The 15,400-nt window shown below is 48.9% G+C and overlaps 1 pseudogene; it reads right to left on the minus strand.

The window, feature by feature from the left end:
* Positions 1–7,752: 7,752 nt before the first annotated feature.
* LOC116589476 lies at positions 7,753–8,821 on the minus strand (annotated as a pseudogene).
* Between the last annotated feature and the right edge of the window lie 6,579 nt (positions 8,822–15,400).

The raw sequence follows: 15,400 nt of genomic DNA on the forward strand, positions 1-15,400 counted from the left end.
GGGTCCGCTGGCCCGGGTCAGTCACCACCGCGTGGGAGTAGTTCTGGATCTCTGACCTCCGCGGCCTCATTCGTGAAGATAACCGTGGACATCCGCTCATCACAGCCACGCCAGGTGTGAGGACTGGTGCTCCGACTGTCCCTGACCCGGAGTGGCCGTGCCGGCCCCGTCACTACTCCTGCTGAATGAGCCCTCTGACGGGGCGGGGGGGGGCACTGAGCATGTGGCTGCTCACACGTGAGGACCCTCCCTCCTAGAACCAAGAACAACAGGAAAATGGCTGCTGCTGGGGACAGTGGAGAGATGGCCCCTGGGACAGCCCCCGAGCGCTCCCGGCCTGCAGAGTCTCTGGGGGAGCTGAGCAGCTGGGAAGGAAGTTACTGTCCTAGGCGAGAACGTTCTGAGCGGTCCACGAAGGAAGGAAGGAAGCGTGCCGAGGCTCTTACAGAGCTTGTGTCCTCGCAGAGAAGGGTGCTCGGCTCCTGGACTTTCCTCTTTCTCTTCGGCACTGGTTTTTTTTTTTTTTTTTTTTTCCCCTTAAGCTATTCTCCCATTTTTGCAAAGAGCCGAAGGGTTGGGTGGGTCCTGCCATTTCGTCAGCCTGTTCAGGAGGCAGTTTCTGAAGTTCCGCAGACCTCGTGCAGAGGAGGTACCAGACCTGAGCTGGAAAACCAGTGGGCCGGGACTCTCCGGCTGAGGCTGACCGGACGTAGTATGAGTTCCCCTCTTCCCATGTGTCCCGTTCTCAAGAGGCCTGTGGAGTAGGTAAGCCTGCCAACTGGAAAGTGAACCATGGGCTTCAGAACTGCCCCATGGTAGATGCGAGAAGACCAGAACTATAGCCTCCGGCTCTCTTTGTACTTCGTTGGGTGTACATTACACGGGATCAGAAGTCCTGCTGTGACCCGGGGAGCCGGACTCCTGGGCAAGCAGGAGTCCGGAACCGCTGGCAGAGGCCCCAGAGGGCGGGCGGTGCTGCAGCACCCGGCCACCCTCCTCCCTACCTCTGTTCCGAGGGGACTCAGCCGCCGGCAGGCTTCAGCCGGTTTTCTCACTGCTGAGCCTGCCGGAGTGCGTGCGTGTGGGGCCACCCGGAGCCTGTCTGCCTACTCGGTCACTAACAGCATTTCGGAGCACTCTGTGCTGCCTTGGTTTTGTTGTCTTCTCAATAAGCGAGTTTTGACTGGGGACGCTGCTGCGGCAGCTGCTCCTCTGGGCTTCATGGGACGCCGTTTCTCGATGTGGGAAGACAGAGGAAGTGTGCAAGCAGGTCAAGTTCAGAAACAAGGTAGGTGCATGAAAAAGTGCTCCATATCACTCGGCATCAGGGAAATACAAATCAAAAGCACAATGAGATATCACCTCACACCAGTCAGAATGGCTAAAATCAACAAGTCAGGAAATGACAGATGCTGGCGAGGATGCGGAGAAAGGGGAACCCTCCTACACTGTTGGTGGGAATGCAAGCTGGTGCAGCCACTCTGGAAAACAGCATGGAGGTTCCTCAAAATGTTGAAAATAGAACTGCCCTATGACCCAGCAATTGCACTACTGGGTATTTACCCTAAAGATACAAACGTAGTGATCCAAAGGGGCACGTGCACCCGAATGTTTATAGCAGCAATGTCCACAATAGCCAAACTGTGGAAAGAACCTAGATGTCCATCAACAGATGAATGGATCAAGAAGATGTGGTATATATACACAATGGAATACTATGCAGCCATCAAAAGAAATGAAATCTTACCATTTGCGACAACATGGATGGAACTAGAGCGTATCATGCTTAGCGAAATAAGTCAAGCAGAGAAAGACAACTATCATATGATCTCCCTGATATGAGGAAGTGGTGATGCAACATGGGGGCTTAAGTGGGTAGGAGAAGAATCAATGAAACAAGATGGGATTGGGAGGGAGACAAACCATAAGTGACTCTTAATCTCACAAAACAAACTGAGGGTTGCTGGGGGGAGGGGGTTTGGGAGAAGAGGGTGGGATTATGGACACTGGGGAGGGTATGTACTTTGGAGAGTGCTGTGAAGTGTGTAAACCTGGTGATTCACAGACCTGTACCCCTGGGGATAAAAATATATGTTTATAAAAAATAAAAAAATTTAAAAAATCATTAAAAAAAAAAAAGAAACAAGGTTGGTGGGAGAGCGACCTGGGGTGCTGGGCTTGGCAGTCCTCAGCTCCCAGGCCCCGGGCAGCCCTGTCAGGCAGGTGCTGCGTGCTCGGGCACAGGGACCGGGAGCCCCTTATCCAGGCTTTGACTTATTTCACTCAGCATGATCTCCAGTCCCATCCATGTCGATAAAAAAAGTTGGGTATTCATCCTTTCTGATGACTGAGGACTATTCCATTGTGTATAGGAGCCAGTTGCTTTCCTGTACACTAAGAATGTAACTGTAGAAAGAGAAATTAGAGAATCAATTCCATTTACAATAGCTAAGATACCTGGGAATAAACCTAACCAAAGAGGTAAAGGATCTGTCTCGTGAAAGACATGGAAAAGCATCCCATCAGAAAGGATGAATACCCAACTTCTTTTATCGACATGGATGTTTTATAAACATATATTTTTATCCCCAGGGGTACAGGTCTGTGAATCGCCAGGTTTACACACTTCACAGCACTCACCATAGCACATACCCTCCCCAATGTCCATAATCCCACCCCCTTCTCCCAAACCCCCTCCCCCCAGCAACCCTCAGTTTGTTTTGTGAGATTAAGAGTCACTTATGGTTTGTCTCCCTCCCAGTCCCATGTTGTTTCATTGATTCTTCTCCTACCCACTTAAGCCCCCATGTTGCATCTCCACTTCCTCATATCAGGGAGATCCGTCCATCCTGCTGGAATAGTAGAGGGGCGTCCACAGAGAGCCCCCCTCCCTGTCTTCCTGTCAGGTTTGCTGGTCACCAGGAGAGGGGATTGGAAGAATACATACTGTGAAAATGTCCGTGCTTCCCAGAGCAATGTGCACTTTCAGTGCCATCCCGATCAAAATATCAACAGCATTTTTCATAGAGCTGGAACAAGCAACCCTAACTTGTAAGGAACCAGAAAGACCTCGAATTGCTAAGGAAATGTCGAAAAAGAAACCAAAGCTGGGGGCATCACGTTGCCTGACTTCCAGCTCTATTACAAAGCTGTGATCACCAAGACAGCATGGTACTGGCACAAAAAACAGACACATAGACCAGTGGAACAGAGTAGAGAGCCCAGATATGGACCCTCAATGCTATGGTCAAACACATCTTGAACCCTGCATATCTCTCTCTCTCTCTCTCTCTCTCTCACACACACACACACACACACACACACACACACACACACACGGCCCCCAGTGATGAGGGACCCTAGCGGCCAGTTACTGGTGGGGCTTAACCACTTTAGGCCAAACAAAGGGAAAGGGTGGTTGAGGACAGCTGAGGAAGGAAGTCAGGGAAGGAGCTGTGAAGGGGCCGCATAGTTAGGTTTGTTACCCAGATTTAAGTTGATGACTTCCCCATTGACAGAAGGTGTGAAGATTCCTCCGGGAGTTCAGGGAGGAAGGCACTTTTAGAAATGTGATTTTGCTTTGCAAAAGGGAGACTTTGCCTGTTATTGAATCCTCAACAGGCCTTAGCTCAAAATAATCCACATGCCAAAGAGGTCTCTCTTGGAGGTGACCTCTGCTACTCTCCAGCATGATGAACTCTGCATAGGAGAATAGGAGCCTGGCTCCACAGTGGCCAGGGGTGCGGTGTGAACGGGGCTCCGTGCACCCGTGTCTACTCACGATTCAGTGAGGCCGTCGGAAGGAGCTGCTGTCCCTACTTGAGTAGGCAGCTAAAACCGAGTTCTTGAAGGCCATCCCTCAAAGGCTTCCAACTCAAGTGCTGTACTTGAGTAGGGCAGGTACGTGCCTGTCCTCATGGGACCTAAATCTTACAGGCTTCAAGCACTGGGGAGGGATCTTTTTTTCCAGTTTTATCCAGTTCACAATCCCTACCTTCCTCCTCAATCATTCGTTTCCCTGGTGTGACCCTTCTCCCACAGCGTCCCAGCCTCATGATGGGATTTTGGAATATAGGTGGGGTTCATTGGGGTGAGGTCTGGAGCCAAGAATGAATTCTTGAGACATCTTTGGTGCAAAATGGTGGGTCTACATGTCTGTTTTTGTGCCGGTACCAAGCACAGGGACAGGACCTGTGGGCAGAAAGAGCAGCTGCCCTGGGGTTTCCAGGGCTGGTGATTATATACTATGGGGCTGGGGAGGTAAGGAAAAGGGAGGTTTCAAAAAAGATTTTCCTGTGTTAAAGAAGACTTGCAGGACGCTGGGAGGCCTTGCCATTGTCAAGTTAAGGTTGTTTCCCCCTCTAGCAAGGCATTAACAAGAAGACAGTAGGAAGCTTCCTGGAGAAACACTGCACTCTGCCTGCTTCAAGAATCTGTCATGGGCTGCAGGTTCCAAGGACATTTAACTGTATCTACATTTCCTTCTGGAAGCTAAGCCATTGACAGAAATGCTTTGTTCTTGTGGATTGCTAAGACATTTGTAAACTGAAGGAGACTCATCTTGCAGGACTGTGATCTACAAGCTAACTATTTGTTCTTCCTTTAGGGCCGCCGGAGTGCCTGAATGTCACACATACCCACGGCAGGGGGATGGTGGGGCGCCAGCGCCCGCTTTGTCCTCAGCTTGCCTGCCGCTCCGGGGTCACTCATGCGCAAGACCGTTTAGCTCTTTACACGTGAAGCATTGGCAAATATTTCATATTAATTTTGTTCCCTCTGCAGAGGTTCAGACCTCTAGGAAGAACCCTCTGCTTCCCGCACACCTAGGCACTCACGCACTTTGTTCTTTTGTTCTGGGCTTCTTGTGAGGGGTGATGGGACAGCTCACCCCAACTGGGCTGGGAGGCCAACAGTGTGAGCTGTCAGCCCCGCCTCTCCTGGTGACCAGCAGACCTGCCAGGAAGACAGGGAGGGGGCTCTCTGTGGACGCCCCTCTACTATTCCAGCAGGACGGACGGAGCCTTCTCAGCCCCGCCCCTAGAGCCGCTCAGGCAGTGAAAAGCAACCACGCTTTGAATCCCCAGCTTACCGCAATGGACTGGTAGTTCCTAACAGCATTCTCCACTCAGTCCTTTAATCCTTAAGAAGAAAAAAGTGTAACTCTCCTGTGTTTCCTGGACTTGCGTACCGTTTTGCTGAATCTCGTTTGTCCTGGATTATAATTCTTTTTTTTTAAAAGACTTTATTTATTTATTTGACACACAGAGATCACAAGTAGGCAGAGACAGGGGGACGCAGGCTCCCTGCTGAGACCCTGAGATCATGACCTGAGCCGAAGGCAGAGGCTTAACCCACTGAGCCACCCAGGCGCCCCTGCATTTTTTTTTTTTTTTTTAATCCCTGAGTAAACCCATCTCGTGCTGGTGAGATAACTGGTGGGTTTGACTCATAAGGCTAACAGCCTCACACTCAGTTACATAAGCTGGAAATCTGTCTCCGACCACCTCTGTCTTCCCTGCACACTTCGAGGGTTATTGTTAAGTTTAGCATAGATTTCCTCCTGACGTTTTGAGCAGATAACGTCACACGGAGAATTAATTCAGACTGAAATGCTAGTTCTAAAGCCTGTGTTAAGCCCTTTATTCAAACATGTCAGGTTTCATTAAAACAGTTCCTTTCAGACTGCTTCATGTCAGGCTCTGTTGTGTCCCCCACAGGCTTCTGTGCGACCAGAGCTGAAGAGCGGGTGCAGGTGAGAAAAGGTGGCGGGTCAGGAGAAAAAGAAATGACATGATCTGAAAAGTGAGATCAGGGTCAGTAGTACTTGCAGGGATGGGATTAGGATATTACTACCAGCTGGGGGATCTACATTAAGAGCGGGACGTGGTCTGAGAGGAGCATGAGGGACACAAGGGTACTGCCCGTGGCTTGCTGGGAGGCTCAGGATGAACACGGAGTTAAGTCTGCTGTTGTGTGCTGCTGCTGCAGGGAGAAGATGTTCTGCCAAAGCCATTTTGTGCTGGGGTTAGAATAAAAGTAGGATTTTCCCATTTTCTTATTTCATCAGCATGCGCCAAAGAGAATTTGGTGTTGTCATTGCCACGGAAAAGCTGAGAGACAGCATGTGTGCGATTAGGATCTCCAGAAAGCCATATGCATTCTTTGGAGAGATTCATTCGTTCATTCATAGAATTAATTGGGTGCCAATTTTCCACAACATTTTGGCCCTTGCCTTCTGGGAGTCTGAAGCCTTCTGGGGCATCTAAGCCAGGAATGCATACCATGAGCCGTAACAAAACTTCCAACCACTTACTGCGGCGTCTTGATCACATGGGATGCTTTGAGGCCTTCAATAATTTCTTATTCCCAGGAAGGAAACTTCCTTTGGATGCAAAATTGGTTTAGATTTGTTTCTAGATTGGGATGAGTTCTTCAAAGTTTACTGAGAAGCTGAGACTTCTTACCTGGGCAGTAGAAGCACTGTTTCTACCAAAAGACCGGGTTAAGGACGGAGAGACTTGAGTCAGCCTCCTGGGGACAGGTCGCTGACCTGAAGCTGCTGCTTAGCTCGTGTCTTATGAAAAAGACTCTGTGCATCTGAAAAAGCTAGGATCCACCTCATGGTGTGACAGGGATTAAATGCATTGATACGCGTAAATCACGTACATGGTACCTGGAGTGTCCTAATCAGTGCACACTCAGTGACGACAACGGTCTGAGCAGACTGCGGGGCTGATGATGACTTCCAGGAGAAGCCCTGTGGGTCCACCTGGTGGACACGTTCCTGCTCAGTGCCCACGGTGGGGGCGCTCCTGGCTCTGAGATTTTCCTCTGCCCAGAGGAAAACACCCGCACTTAGGTGACCCGTGCACGTGGGGGGAAGGAATGTCCATGCCAAGGTGACTCATGGGTGCTGGGGAAGGAGTGGAGAAATCTAGGTGACCCATGGATGCTGGAGGAAGGAATGCCTGCACTGAGATGACCCGTGGACACTGGGGGAAAGGCATGGAGAAGCCAAGGAGACCTGTGGATGCTGAGGGAAGGAATGGAGGGACCGAGGTGACCCTTGGACACCAAGGGAAGGAATGTCCACACTTAGGGGACCTGTGGACACCAGGGGAGTGAATGTCCACACTGAGGTGACCCATGGATGCCAGGGGAAGGAATGTCTACACCAAGGTGGCCTGTGGACACCAGGGAAAGCAATGCTGGTGCCAAGGTGACCTCTAGGGTGGGGATGGGGGGGTAAAATGCAGGTGCTGATGTGACCCATGGTGTGTGTGTGTGTGTGCATGTGTGTGTGTGTGCGTGTGTGTGTGTGTGAAATGCAGGCATCAAGTGACTCCCCTCTCTGTCCCGAGGCTGCTCTGTTCCCAGGCTGAAGGTGCGGGGACATCTGAGTACCCTAAGAGAGGTTGCATGGCTTAGATCTTAGATCTAAAGTCTGTGTTCCTGGGCTGGTTTCAGAGCTTGCCTGACCTCAGCTCCCCCTCCTGCTGTCATTTGGGAGGATGAAATGAATGAACAATGCAAAACACACAGAAGGAAGTGTGGGAAAAACTGAAGGGAGAAGCAAAATGGTGTGGCAGGGATCAGAAATGGGTGTGAAACCATTAGGACAGATGGTGTAGACACATCGTGGTGAAGGCAAAGACCATTAAAGACAAAAGAGATCAAAGAGGAGATAATCTGAAATCTCTCCTGTTCACATATCGGTGCCTTCCCCACCTCAGCCCACTTCCTGTCCCTGCCTTACAGATAGGGCACATGCAAGCACCCCTGCGTGCACACACCATCCTCCACTGGCGTGGCACTGTGGGGGAGGGCACAGGTGCGGGGAACACAGGCTTCCTGCCCGCGGCACGAGGGCCTCTTCTGGACTGGGAAGCACATGGACCAGCACTCAGCTCCGCCTGTGTCCCTGTCCTTCCCCAGCAGTCTCCTGAAGGCTCTCTTGACTTCCTTGTTCCTCAGGCGAGAGGGTAAGCGCTGGAGTGCCCACGGCATCGAAGAGACCAAAGAACTTGCCCCATTTGCGAGCATAGGAACTCTGGGGCCGGAGAGAGACGGCAATGCCTGAGCTGCACCAGAGGGTGACCGCTGTGAGACGGGAGGAGAAGGTCCCAAACATCCTCCTCCACTCTTTCGCCGAGTTAATCCTCAGCACTGCTCGGGCGATGGCACAGTGAGAGACAAGGATGAGGCCGAGGGGCACGACCAGAATGAGGACGCTGGCCACAGCCCTCCGGGCCTCATTGTAGGTGGTGTTCCCACAGGACAATGTGATTAGAGCTGGGATCTCACACATGGAGTCATCCATCTGCCGATGGGGACAGAAGGGCAGGCGGAGAGGGGTGGCGTCTGGACTACTGACTCCAGCAGCCCGATGACCCGCGCCACGGACGCCAGCTGCTGGCACCGGCAGGGCTAGATGATGGTGGTGTAGTGGGGGCGCTGGCAGATGGCCGCATAGCAGTCGGAGGCCATCACTGCCAGGAGGGTGCACTCAGTGGTCCCCGGGAACAGAAAGATGAAGAGCTGAACAGAGCAGCCAAGGAAGCTGATGGGTTTTGGGCCCCAGAGGTTGACCAGCATCTGGAGGATGGAACTCATGGTGAAGCGGATGTCCAAGAAGGACAGGTCAGAGAGGAAAAAGTACATTGGGGAGTGGAGCTTGGGGTCCTGCACGGACAACAGAATGGTGAGGGTGTTGCCCACCTGAGTCAGAAGGTAGGACAACCGCGAAGAGGATTCTTTCAAGTCCTGGGCGTTCAGAGAAACCCCGAAGGAGGAAGCCGCCAGGGGAGCTCTGGGTGGCCATGACCTCTTCCTGCCTCAGTCTGGAGGGATGTTCTGAGCTATCGTCTGAGACCCCAGCTGGTACTGGTCAGGCCACAGCAGGTGCACCTTTCTCTTCCCATCTTCCCACCAGTGTCCTTTCCTGGACACCACCCTCAGCAGCTCCTTCTCATCCCTCCTGGTCAGTGTGGGCTAGCAGGCGTGGGGGCAGCAGGACGTGCTGGCAGACGGACAGAGCTGTCTGCTGGGGCCCTGGGCTGCTGGCTGAGCATAAAGGAGGCTGGTGGAAAGCAAGCAGGTGTGAGCTGGCGGAGCACTTCAGCGCCGCCTGTACGGAGCGCCTCTGCGTCCTGTTCTAAGTGTTAAGTGTTTCGTTGTCCTTATGTTTGTTGGAAGAGCCAGCAAAGTCATGTATTTTCAAGTGGATTTTCAGGTTATAAGCTATCTACATAGAGTTCATCATTTCTCTGTCAGGTGACTGTTGTGGAGCTCTTTATACCACATATATTCTGTGCATCTTTTTTGCAGGGGAGCCTTAGAGACAGAGTGTTGTATCTGGGAGAGAGGTTTTCCCTTTGTGTGTAAGGACACCATTCACAGAGCCGTTTGGTTGCTCAAGTAGCTGAGCCGGCTGTCTGGCTGGGGGGACTGGCCCACATGTTCAGTCACTGCCCTGAGACGCTTACAGGTGGGAGGCAGGCATGACCCCAAGCATATTAAAACCACTGAGCAGTTCACAGAGACAATATCAAAGATCCTGAGCCTTCAAGGTCGGGACACCAGCATCCTGAGTGAGGGAATAGTGTCTATAAGGTGGCAAGGGACCAGTTTGGTTGGCTATATCAGGGAAAACATCCTGGAGGAGGTGACTGTGTATTTTATATAAAAAAAGAGGAACATTGGGCGTAGAAGGCCAAGTCAGAGCTGGGGCAGGAGGCTGAGGCCATTGGCAGCTCCCCAGCTTTAGCTGACCTCAAGCCTCAGGGAGGGCTTGGGGTGGGGCCGGCTGGCAGAAGTGCCTGGGCAGCCTACAGGGTGGCCTGAGCATCTCCTGACGCAGGTTCCCATCCCGCTGCGTCTCTTCTCCTAGATATTTCTGCTCCGGTATCTTCCTCGGTTTGTTCTTTTTCTCCCATGCTTTTCTCCCTTATAGGACGCATTTTAAATTTTTGTCATATTTTTATACAATCAAAAAAGCATAAGTAAAGCATATCTCTACGGTTTAATGAGTAAGAAAATCAACCCCTGGCATGACCATGAAGAACCGAGCGCATGTTTCGAGTATCTTCAGTGCTCCCGCGCGCGCACACCCCAGATGGGACCAGCACGCTGCATTTCCCCTTGTTCCTTTTACTGTCTGGAGATAGAGTTTACATAGACCCAATTAAAAATGTATAATTTAGTGGTTTTAGTATATTCGCTATTGTGCAACCAATACTATCAGCGTCCAGAACATCCCATCACCCCCAAACAAAACCTCATGCCAAGAAGCAGTCTCCCTCCTTTGCTTGCTCTGTAATAGGCAGTTACTATCACTGAAACAGCAGCCCGTGGTTCTTGTGATTCCTCAGCTCTCACCCTAATCGCTCTGTTTGCATTTCTGAATTTCTCATTCTCCTGGTGCTCCCCTACCTCCTTCCTGAGTCTCTGCAGAACGGCCTCTCCTTAGTGACCCCTCACCTTTTCTCCCTGTCTTTGTCTTCTCCACGCTCTCACTTACCATTTTGCTCCTGGCTCTTGCCCCTGACACAGTCATTCAGTGGTTTCTGCATTTGATCCTTCCCTGGGCTCCACGAGCCCCCGCCAGCCGTGTACTGGGAGCCAGGGCACCAGGGGCGGGCGGGGACCAACACAAAGGAGTTTGTGATAATCCAGAGCTACCAGTAACCAGGAGGTGTGGAATGCTCCCTACGTGCCTCACAGCTGCCCAATCACCTGGATCTCTCAGCAGCCCTGCAAACAAGACGCTCTGACTCTATCTGTATCAGGAAGTAAACAGTTTCAGAGGTTAAGACATGGCTGAGGGGACCCAGCCAGTGGGTGCCAGGGCCAGGAGTGTAGACCGTGGTTAACTTCCACTCTGGTGCTCCATTGCTAGGGGCTGGTAGGAGCTGATGTCTCCTAAAAAAAGAACAAATTCTCTACTCACCGTCAGTCAGATTAAAATCCCCTCTGCCAGTGTGATAGGTCACATTAACAAAAGAAGATATAAGAACCTTATGATCCTCTCAATTAAAGCAGAAAAGGCATTTGACCAAATACAGCATTCTTTCCTGATTAAAACTCTTCAAAATATTGGGATAGAGGGCACATAGCTCAATAACATAAAAGCTATCTATGAAAAGCCCACAGCAAGTATCGTCCTCAACAGGGAAAAGCTGAGAGCTTTTCAGAGGAGGAGCAAGATGGCGGAGGAGTAGGAAACCTAAATTTCATCTGGTCCGAGGGATCCAGCTGGATAGTTATCCAACCACTCTGAACACCTACAAACTCAACAAGAGATTGAAGAGAAGATCAGCAACTCTTGGAACAGAAAAGTGACCCCTTTTTGGTAGGTAGGATGTGTGAAGTGAAGCCAAAGTGACATACAGGAAGATAGACCTGGGGTGGGGGAGGGGCCAGCTCCCAGCAAGTGGTAGAGCAGCGGAGCACAAAATCTGAACTTTTAGAAGTCTGCTCCACTGAGAGACGTGGCCCCAGAGGCTAAGCGGGGGCAGAGCCCTCGTGGGGACTGTGTGGTCTCAGGACCCATGGGGTCACAGAAAGACCAGGGGTGTCTGAGTGTGACAGAGCCCTCCAAGCATCACAGTGGGGAAGCCGGCTGCAGAGACGGAGTCGAGGCAGGGGCTTTCAGCTCAGGCTTACCTTAAACTGTGATCCAAGGCACATTTGACCCCTGCTCTTGGAGCAGGGACCCCACAAGTGGCAGATCTGGGGACATCCCGTCCTTCTCCAGGAGGAGTGGCGCGGGAGGGCGTGGCAGGAATCTGCTGGGTTTGGAGACTCCAAACAGGGCCGTGCGCCTGAGACAGAAATGCTCGGCTACATGCCGGGGAAGCTCAGAGCGTGGCCAGAAACCAGGGAGATGGGACGGATTGAATGCTTTTCTCTGAGCGCACACTGAGGAGTGGGGCCCTGAGCTCTTGGCTCCTCCAGGTGGGAGACTGGGAGGCCACCGTTTTCATTCCTGTCCGCGGGATCTCTACAGAAAGCGCTCAAGGAACAAAAGCTCCCAAGACCATAACCGCACAGATTGCTTAGCCTGGCGCCTGGCAATGGCGGTGCAGTTCTGCAAAGACATTTGAGAGTCACGGTGACAGGCCCCCAGAAGATCAGCAAGAACATCCAGCCAAGGCCAAGTTCACAGATCAATGAAAATGGTGGAACTCCAGAGATACAGGAATGCAACACACAGAAGTCATGGATTTCCCCCCCATGATCCTTTAGTCTTTCAAAGTTAAATTTTTAAAAATTTTACTTTTCTCTTTTTCTATTTTTTTGAATTTTTCCTCTTTTCTATTTTAACTAGTTTATCTTATCGATACCTTTTTATTTTTTATTTTTTAAAACGTTTTATTTATTTACTTGAGAGAGTGAGAGAGAGAGCATGAGAGGGGAGAGGGTCAAAGGCAGAAGCAGACTTCCTTCTGAGTAGAGAGCCTGATACGGGACTTGATCCTAGGACTCCAGGATCATGACCCTAGTTGTACGCAGTTGCTTAACCAACTGAGCCATCCAGGCATCCCTTATCGATACCTTTTATAATGTTCATTTTTATAGTCATAGTCTATCCCTTCATTGTACTTAACCTTATTTTTTGTATTTGTGTAAGTTTTTCTTTCTTTAAATTTTGGGATACAGTTTCTTCCAACAGACCAAAATATACCTTAAATCTAATGTATGGCTTTGGTCTAGTCTCTAGCCGTCACATTCTCTACTTTTTTTTTTTCAGCCAACTTATTTTCCAATTCTTTTTATAAAAAAAAAGATTTTATTTATTTATTTTACAGACAGAGATCACAAGTGGGCAGAGAGGCAGGCAGAGAGAGAGGAAGAAGCAGGCTCCCTGCTGAGCAGAAAGCCTAATGCAGGGCTCCATCCCAGGACCCTGGGATCATGCCCTGAGTCAAAGGTGGAGGCTTTAACACACTGAGCCACCCAGGCGCCCCTGTGACATCTTTTTAATTTTCATCTTTATAGTCATAATTTGTCCCTTCATCATGTTTACCCTTATTTTTGTATATATTTAAGTTTTTCTTTCTTCAAAATTTTGGGAGGCAATTTCTTCTAACAGACCATAATACATTCAAAATCAAGCATGTGGTTCTATTCTATTCACCAGCCTAAATATTTTTTTTTCTTCCCCTTTCTTCTGCCCCCAGTTTTGAGTCTCTTCTGATTTGGTTAGTGTATATTTTTCTGGGCTAGTTGTTACCATTTTAGCATTTTTTTCTCCCATTCATCTATTCTTCTCTGGACAAAATGACAAGGTGGAAAACTCACCTAAAAAAAAAAAAAAAGAACAAGAGGGACACCTGGGTGGCTCAGTTGGTTAAGCATCTGCCTTCAGTTAAGGTCATGATCCCAGGGCTGTGGGATTGAGTCCCACATTGGGCTCCTCCACATCAAGTCTCACAAGAGCAGGGATCCTGCTTGTAATCTTGAGCTCTTTCTGGAATGTAAATTAATACAATCTTAAAAACAAACAAACAAACAAGATGGAGTACTGACTGCTAGGGACCTAATCAATATGGACATTAGTAAGATGTCAGAAGTAGACTTAAGAATGATGATTATAAAGATGCTAGCTTGGGGGCACCTGGGTGGCTCAGTGGGTTAAAGCCTCTGTCTTCAGCTCAGGTCATGATCCCAGGGTCCTGGGATCAAGCCCAGCATCAGGCTCTCTGCTCAGCAGGGAGCCTGCTTCTGCTCCTTCTCTCTCTGCTTGTTTGTGATCTCTGCCTGTCAAATAAATAAATAAATAAATAAATCTTTAAAAAAAAAGGGATACTAGCTGGGCTTGAAAAAAGCATAGAATATACTAGATAATCCCTTTCTGAAGAAATAAAATCCCTTTCTGGAGAAATAAAAGAACTAAAATCTAACCAAATTGAAATTTAAAAAGCTATTAAGAAGGTGCAATAAAAAATGGAGGCTCTTACTGCTAGGATAAATGAGGCAGAAGAGAGAACTAATGATATAGGAGATCAAATGAAGGAGAATAAAGAAGCTGAGAAAAAGAGAGATAAACAACTACTGGATCATGAGGGGAGAATTCAAGAGAAAAGTGATGCCATAAGATGAAACAATATTAGAATAATTGGGATCTCAGAAGAAGAAGAAAGAGAGAGAGGGGCAGAAGGTATATTGGAGCAAATTATAGCAGATAACTGCCCTAATTTGGCGAATGAAACAAGCATCAAAACCCAGGAGGCACAGAGAACGCCCCTCAAAATCAATAAAAATGTCAATACCCCATCATCTAATAGTAAAACTTACAAGTCTCAGTGACAAAGAGAAAATCCTGAAAGTAGCTCAGGAGAAGAGGTCTGTAACATACAATGGTACAAATATTAGATTGGAATCAGACCTGTCCATAGAGACCTGGCAGGCCAGAAAGGACTGGCATGATATATTCAGAGCATTAAATGCGAAAAACATGCAGCCAAGAATAATATATCCAGCTAGGCTGTCATTGAATATCAGAGGAGAAATAAAAAGCTTCTAGGCCAATCAAAAATGAAAAGAATTTGCAAATGCCAAAAGGAAATATTGAAAGTGATCCTCTTAGCAAAGAGAGAGCCCAAGAACAGAAAGGAACTGAGACAATATACGGTAACAGTCACTTTACAGGCAACATAGTGGTACTAAATTGATACATTTTTTTAGTTACCCTGAATGTAAATGGGCTAAATGCTCCAATCAAAAGACATGAGGTATCAGAATGGATTAAAAAAACAAGACCCAGGGGCACCTGGGTGTATCATTTGATTAAGTGACTGCCTTTAGTTCATGATCCCAGGGTAATGATCCCAGGGTCCTGGAATTGAGCCCTGCATTGGGATCCCTGCTCAGTGGGTAGCCTGCTTCTCCCTCTCCCTCTGCTGCTCTGCTTGCTTGTGCCTCTTGCTCTCTCTGTCAAATAAATATACAAAATTAAATTAAAAAACAAGGCCAACCAATATGCTGTTGGCAAGAAACCCATTTCAGATCCAAAGACACCTCCAGATTTAAAGTAAGGGGGTGAAAAACCATTTACCATGCTAATGAACATCAAAAGAATGCTGGGGTGGCAATCCTTATATCAGATAAATTAGATTTTAAGCCAAAGACTATAATAAGAGATGAGGAAGGACACTATATCATACTCAAAGGGTCTGTCCAACAAGAAGACATCAATAATTTTTTAAATGTCTATGACCCTAATATAGGAGGAGCCAATTATACAAACCAATTAATAACAAAATCAAAGAAACACATCAACAATAATACAGTAATAGTAGGAGACTTTAACACTCCCCTCACTGAAATGGACAGATCGTCTAATTAAAAGATCAACAAGGAGGGGGGCCTGGGTGACTCAGTGGGTTAAGCCCCTGTC

This window comes from Mustela erminea, chromosome 4, assembly GCF_009829155.1.
Source record: "Mustela erminea isolate mMusErm1 chromosome 4, mMusErm1.Pri, whole genome shotgun sequence".
Taxonomy (NCBI): domain Eukaryota; kingdom Metazoa; phylum Chordata; class Mammalia; order Carnivora; family Mustelidae; genus Mustela; species Mustela erminea.